The sequence below is a fragment of the Schistocerca gregaria genome, chromosome 9 (genome assembly GCF_023897955.1).
Source record: "Schistocerca gregaria isolate iqSchGreg1 chromosome 9, iqSchGreg1.2, whole genome shotgun sequence".
Taxonomy (NCBI): Eukaryota; Metazoa; Arthropoda; class Insecta; order Orthoptera; family Acrididae; genus Schistocerca; species Schistocerca gregaria.
In genome coordinates, this window is record NC_064928.1 from 116,717,641 (window position 1) to 116,724,910 (window position 7,270).

Consider the following 7,270-nt stretch of genomic DNA (forward strand, 5'->3'; position numbering starts at 1 on the left):
GGCTCAAACAATCTTTCCTCAAAATATTCAGACAAAAAAAAAAAAAAAAACAAATTGTACGTCAGTCCTTAAAACATACAATAACTTGCACTACAGAGCATGAGATACAGAAATCCAACAAGTAATGCCATCCTCACATGAAAGGATAAGCTCTTATTATATGACTTTGTTGAAAGGGTTCACAGTTTAAACTCAGACATGACATTACCAGTGTTAGTGATGAGAGACATTTCCAAATTTCAGGTATCGGACTATCGGATACTGGAACTATGTTCCAATGCCCAAGAATGAATGTGAATATAAATGCAAACATTGTGAATGGAAGCAGTAGCAGTCTCATACATTATTCACAGTTCTGGTACATTTCCAGTAACACATTGGTCAACAGCACAAAAAGGGTCGCAGAACTCAGCACCAATTGTGCTGTTGTAAGTTACAAGGAGAGAGAGCGAATGCTGTGTTGTACAGTAGAACATTTTGCACACTGATCATTTTTGGCAATTAATACAAATAAAAGCTGTCTCACATAAGCCCATCAGACTACACCGGTACAAAAGATCTTCTTTTCAAGCCAAAATCAACATTTTTCAAGAGCACCATTAGACCAAATCTAGGCTAAAGTTTATACAGAAAACACTGTGGATGTGAAATTCCTTAAGTTCTATACAATACTTAAACTATACTCTGAGCAATCATTTTAGAAAGTATCCACATCAGCAGCAATGACCAATAAAAACAAGTAAATAACAGCAGGTATAGGAAATTCCTCCCTTACCATGAAATACATCTGTCCCAAGAGGGAAACCCAGACAGACTGTACGTATACAAGAACATGATATCTTGCACAGTGTGATAGTTTGCTCTTCTCGATGCAGATGCTCATCAAAGATTATGTCAAGAACTTTTACTGTTTTGCATAAGGTGACTGGCTATCAAATATCATTGGAGTAATCACTTCACAAACTTTTGCTGTCATATGAGGACTGCCTGCAACTTCTTAGCATTTACTTTACGGAAAAGTTTTGTGGCCATTGCAAAAATAATTAACAGTAATCTTTCTTAATTGATAGACCATCAACAATGTTCTTATGACTGCCTAAAGACATTACTAGATGTTGTCAGCACTGAAGTAGTAGTTACAATAATGTTGCACAGATACAAAGTGGTTGATGCACACTAGGGAAAGCAATGCAACAAGAACAGAACCCTGAAGAATTCTGTGAGCATGTTCCAATGACGTCTTCTCTGACTCACTGATGATTTACTGATATTCGTCAGACCACAGTATTGCAGTCTTTCATAAACTCAACTGTTTTATTTTCATAAGTAATACACAGAAGTGAACAGCATCAAAGACTTTCCTGAAGTCAAGCAGCAGACCGGCTGTCATGGCATTTTGGGGTTATCGAGGCCCTGGGCAAATTCATTTCACAGAGCTTTTAAATGAAAATATATCTGCGAATTTTATTTACTTAACTTTCGACCGGACGCGGCTATGCACAAAGTATGCCATCCATAAATAAAAATGTTTGCACTATTTCATTGTTGTTCTGCAATGGCAAGCCCATGCCTATTCCTTCACTTGGTTCAGCTAACAAAGAGATAAATTGTGTTGTCATATGCCCAAATGAACAGCAGTAATATATAATAAATAACGAGCTAGGTGGGGAAAAATTTACAGTCTGTGCAAGAAAATAATCCAGATTATGAGCTAACAGCACAATCCCACAATTTGGCAGTTTTCTATGACATACTTAATAATTGACTGAGTGGTTGGCTGGGATCTGATGCAACTGTGCTGTTTAACGTTTCAAATTGATTGTTACTGTGGGTTAACACCTGTCTGTGGCAACAGAGAGATACAACAAAAGTTTATTTCATTATTGTTTAGCTAAAAAGTGCTTTAACTAATATGTAAGATTATTTTACCACTGTTTAATTAAACCAAGACTTAACTGTGAGTTTACTCATAGATGTTTACCATGGTAACAAAGCCAGCTACTCTTTGCATGTATACAAAGCATGCTGTGGACTCACTCATGGGTTAATGTGGCACACAGATAAAATTTTGTGAAGTTATATTTCATGCAATTGGCAGTCAAAGTGTTAAAACGGTTGCTTCACATCTGTCGACAGTATGTTTGATGCCAGTCACATTGATTAATGCAGTTTATTTACTATGCTTTCTTCAGGAACCTGGTTCATATTCATCGTGCATGTTTTAAGGTCATCTGTCAGCTGTTCACAAATGATGCACTCTGAGGCTCAAATACTGCATATAATATTCTAAGCTTCCTGGTAATTTTGGGTTAAGATCCCTGGGTAATGATTAATAAACTTTGATTTCATTCAGCAGGATATGTACTAACAGGAGACAGATTGATGGTGTCAGTGAAATCTGGAATAATATAGACCTATACACATTGTTTTTTTATCATACCTACACCTTGCAATTACATGTGGCAAGTTCAATATAGGAACACAATAAGCTATTGTTGTCACTGACTGCTGTTTACAAGAATACTGCAGTAAGTACTTGCCTTTTCTTCTTCTTTTTTCCCCTAAAATTCAAACTATTCCCTGTGAATACACGTGTTAACATTTTTACACCCAAGGATGCATTAAAACAAAACTTCCAAATAGTTTTCACTTCTATAACAGTTTTTTAATCTTGAGAATAGCAAAATTTATCAGTGGCCATAGCTTTTAGATGTGCTTGCAGTGCAATTGTCACCCCAAGTCACCGACTGATAATGAAGATAGCGTATGGGTAATCCTGCAAAGTCAGGATAAGATTTTCAATATTCTGTTCCAAACACTATAGAGTCAGCATAATTAATACCATTTGGGATCTGGTGAACTCTGCAGTCACTTTACGGGTTGTATTTTTTAAACTAAAATTTGCTGGCAATACATGCAGTGTCTGCACAAGTAAACCCAATGCATCTGTATTTTGTTGTTTATTAGTGGGGGCTCTATTTGCCACCACAGTGAAGAAGTATTAACTGAAGTTGGTGGCAAATGATTTGAAAGTGCCATGATTTCTGCCAGAGCTATTTTTTGAACACTGAAGTTCATTAGGACAGCTAGCTTTGATGGTTTATTACTTAATAATATTCAACACTACTGCAGTCACATTTGTTTTTATTTTTTTGCATTATGTCTCTTTCACTTTTTTAAAAAAATAGGTTGGAGGAGTTTAGAATACTAATGGTAATAGAGTTTGAATTACACGCTACAGCACTGCCACAGAACCAGGTACTGGTCTCTTCTTAAACAATATGCTTTAACCATAGGAATAATCTGTTCATTATACTTGTATATGTAATTTCTCTCCAACAACCATGACTGTATCACTATTCATGATCCTGGGGTATCAGATTTTCATTCTGTGATCTATACTTAGCTATTAGACATATTTTACAGTTTACATTTGCCCATCACAGTCAGATAAACCATGGACTTTGTGAGTCTAAATACAAATCCTGTATGGCTGTTTTTTCTGTGTTTTTCTTAAATCAGTCCAGGCAAATGCTGGGATGGTTCCTTAGGAAGGACACAGCCAAATTCCTTCACCATCCTTGAAACATTCAGAATGTGTGCTTCGTTTCAATGACCCCAATGTAAACAGGATGTTCAATCGTAATCTATCCTTCCTTCTATGGCTTTTGCACTATAACCTTTAATTCTCACAGGGAATTTACTAATGCCTCATGTTCATGATCAGAACTATCCAACAGAAATTCATCATTTAACTTTCCATGAACAATGATGCAGTTATATTTGCTTAACCTTATAAAAGCTCTCAGCAGCTGCTTTATGGATCTTTAGAAACAGGTGTTCCACATAATATTTCACGATTTTAAGTGCTAGGAACCTAGCCTACTCCATTTTTTTTACATATATTCTCTCTCTCTCTCTCTCTCTCTCTCTCTCTCTCTCTCTCTGTCTCTGTGTGTGTGTGTGTGCCCCTTATCTACCCAGAAGAAACTATTCAATTCTGTGACTTTCTGATATGCATGAAACATCTAGTAACATCAGTTTTATTATTTTTTCCAACAGAAAACTTCACAAACATCACTTTTCTGAACCTAACAGGTCATATTGTGACAATGTTTTTAACATAATTATATTTTAAAACATACTGTGATGCGAAGAGACAAGTTTGCAAAGTTAACTGTAAGTTGCTTGCATGAGAGGCTTGATTTGGAGGGAGAATCATTTCAACTTAGCATCTCAGTCATGTTCTGGATTATTTAGTTTAAAACTGAATGAAACAAAAATTTATGCTAAGCAATATTATTAAATAACATTAAAATACAACTGTAAGGCATACATAAAATTTTCATGGTATGTGCAACACTGAGACACTGAACTAGTGACTAGTGTGGGCTGACAGTCAATTTTATCCTTTGGCTGCCCATAAATTTTGCACTGGTGAGAAATGTCACTGAAATTTGCATACTGTTGACAAGCGTCAGTCCTGCATAAGAAGGGTTGCTTCATGTAGTGTACATCTATAGCTTAAGGAGGATAAAGTTATGTTTGTTTCTAGTTCTGACTGCGAGTACATTGGGGCTAACATTTTATTTAAGTGTTGAGAATTATCACCAAAACATGCTACTTCTAAGAGACTTTATTTCTTGCAAACTCTAGACTGTAAACAAAAGCGTGCTACTACCGACCCAACAAGTACCAACGGCAAACATTCACCTTCCGAAAGGCATGACCCCAAAACCCAACACACAATGTTATAAACTGGTGGTAACGTTACACCTGTTACCTTGATGTAGGTTTTGACACCTGCAAGTTTGGGGAAATATGCCAAAATTCCCTATGCATAGTACCCAATTTTCATGGAAACATTTTTAAATAACTAACTGGACTGACCTATATTTAAGTTTACACTACATGCCTCCTCGCGTCATTATTACTTAACGAAGACGGCGCTAACGTGACTACCACTACGTTTTGAAAATTCTGAAATTAGTTTCGGATTGTCAACTAACCTTTCAGCGTTCAGGCGTTGTATTTAATGTAACTGTGGTGCGACGTGTTAAGTCTGTAAACTGCTGGCACTGCCTTAGTAATAGTGATACATCAATTTCAAGTTAGTTTAAGACCTTGTTCAACATTCACATTAAACTTATCAGTAGACACTAGCCGGCTATTATCTTGCAACGGAATATAACTGTAAACTATCTACAAATACGTTGTCCACCTTGCAAAATTTTTCACTGTGCTGGAAAATGAGGTTCGTTTTATCACGTACGTCATATTTTCGCAGAAATAAGTTGCCCTTGTTGTGTACTTCCACCCACGTCAAAATTTAATATCTTTTGGAACTGCAAACCTGGATACAGACTAAAGAGCTAATCAGTGTCGCAAACTCTGCCACACGTATTTCGGGTAACCAGCTTTCAAAACCAAGTGTTGGACAAAATACGTGTAGCAGTTCGTGTTATGGATGTAAAATTGGAAGAGGGCAGCTTCTATGCGATTGAACGTTGTTTATGTAAACAAAGATTTTCCAGCGTGCATAATGGCGCACAAGATATGATGAGCAGAGTGCATTAGACTCTATGGAATATACATGTTTCGTGTTTGTTGTTGGAGCAACGGAATATAATTTGGTAGTCAGATGCATTATAATGTGTTGTGCCAATAAAACATAAATTTATTTTGCCCCTTAAACCGTGTTATCTGTCATTTAGTTTCGTTAACCTGCATAAACTACAACAGGTTATGGGCCTAGGATTAAAGAAATAATAAGCTTTAAGGTGGCGTGTATTTGCGCAAAAGGTGCGCGGAAGTTCGTATAAACTTGGATGGTGTATGCTATACGAAGAAGAAAATAGCTGTAAAATGAGTACAACCCAGATACCGCAAATAGAGCGGCTTGCAGGACGCGAAAATTAGGCGAGCCGGAAATTTGCCGTTGAGGCGTATTTGCACCTGGATGACTTATGGGACGTTGTAAACGGTACATTGGCACATACGGAATAAAGTTTTGCTACTAAGGATCGCAAGGCGAAATCAAAACTAATCCTTTTGATTGATCCAGTGAATTATGGTCACATAGAAAAGGCTGCGTCAGCAAAGGAAATATGGGACAAACTGATAAACGCATTTGAAGATGGTGGTTTAACCAGAAAAGTAGGAGTACTTCGTGAGCTGATAACCACAAGACTGAATAAGGGTAAAAGCGTCGATCAATATGTGAATAAAATAATTTCTATCTCCAATCGTCTGAGGAATATTGGTTTTGAAACTGAGGATGAATGGATTGGAACTTTATTGTTAGCTGGACTACCTGAGAAATATTCGCCAATGATTGTGGATTTGGAAAGTTCGAGAATATCCATTACAGTCTTGCAACTCATACAATCAGATCTCTGTGGACCTATGGAGAATGAATCCTTAGGAGGTAGCTTCTATTTCCTGCCATTCATAGACGATTTATCTAGTTACATGCATGTTTATTTTATAAGTAGCAAGGATCAAGTGAATGACGTATTTGTTGTTTATTGCAAATTGGTCGAAAGACAGACTGGGAAGAAAATTAATATCATTTGATCAGACAATGGATCAGAATATGTTAATAGACGGTTTAAGGAATAGTTGAATGGAATGGGTGTTAAGCATCAGACTACCATTCGCTACAGTCCTTCTCAGACCGAGCCAACAGAACCATTGTAGAAAAGGCAAGAAGTATGTTAAGCAATGGTGAACTACCTAAGTGTTTTTGGGCAGCAGCTGCGTCAACAGCAGTGTATTTAATTAACAGATCACCTACCAAACCTGTGAGACACAAGACACCTTATGAAGTATGAACCGGATCTAAAGGACTTAAATGTCTTTGGATGTGAAGCCATGGTTCAGATTCCAGAATCATTAAGGGGAAAGTGGGATGCAAAATCTCAAAAACATATTTTTGTTGGCTACTGTAAGGATTCAAAAGGCTAAAGATTTTATAATTCTGTGAATAAGAAGATAATAAGTAGTAGTGATGTAGCATTTTTGGAGGATTATATACCGAAAATAATGTAAAGTAGTCAAAATGACACAGTAATGCAGCCAAGCATAATGTGTGATAGTGCTGAAACAGAGATGGAAACTGGAACAGAGGAAGACGAGAATAAAGGGTAAGCTGGTGTGCTACCCGAGAATCAAACTGAGGAAAAAGATTCAACAGAGGAAGTCAGTTTAAGGCGGTCTTCACGTATAGCAGAATCGAAAGAACATCCAGATTATGAAATGTATGCTGCCC

At 36.9% G+C, this 7,270-nt stretch overlaps 1 protein-coding gene across 3 annotated transcripts in view; it reads right to left on the minus strand.

The window, feature by feature from the left end:
* The window catches only part of LOC126291882 (F-box/LRR-repeat protein 17-like), a 74,709-nt gene extending 69,177 nt beyond the window's left edge, over positions 1-5,532 (minus strand). The window contains exon 1 of one of the 3 annotated variants that reach the window (XM_049985606.1): positions 5,010-5,532. The gene's annotated coding sequence lies outside the window, so the exon portion shown is untranslated. The remainder of the gene's footprint in view (positions 1-5,009) is intronic. The other 2 variants (XM_049985608.1, XM_049985607.1) reach the window with 2 other exon arrangements.
* Positions 5,533-7,270: the final 1,738 nt, after the last annotated feature.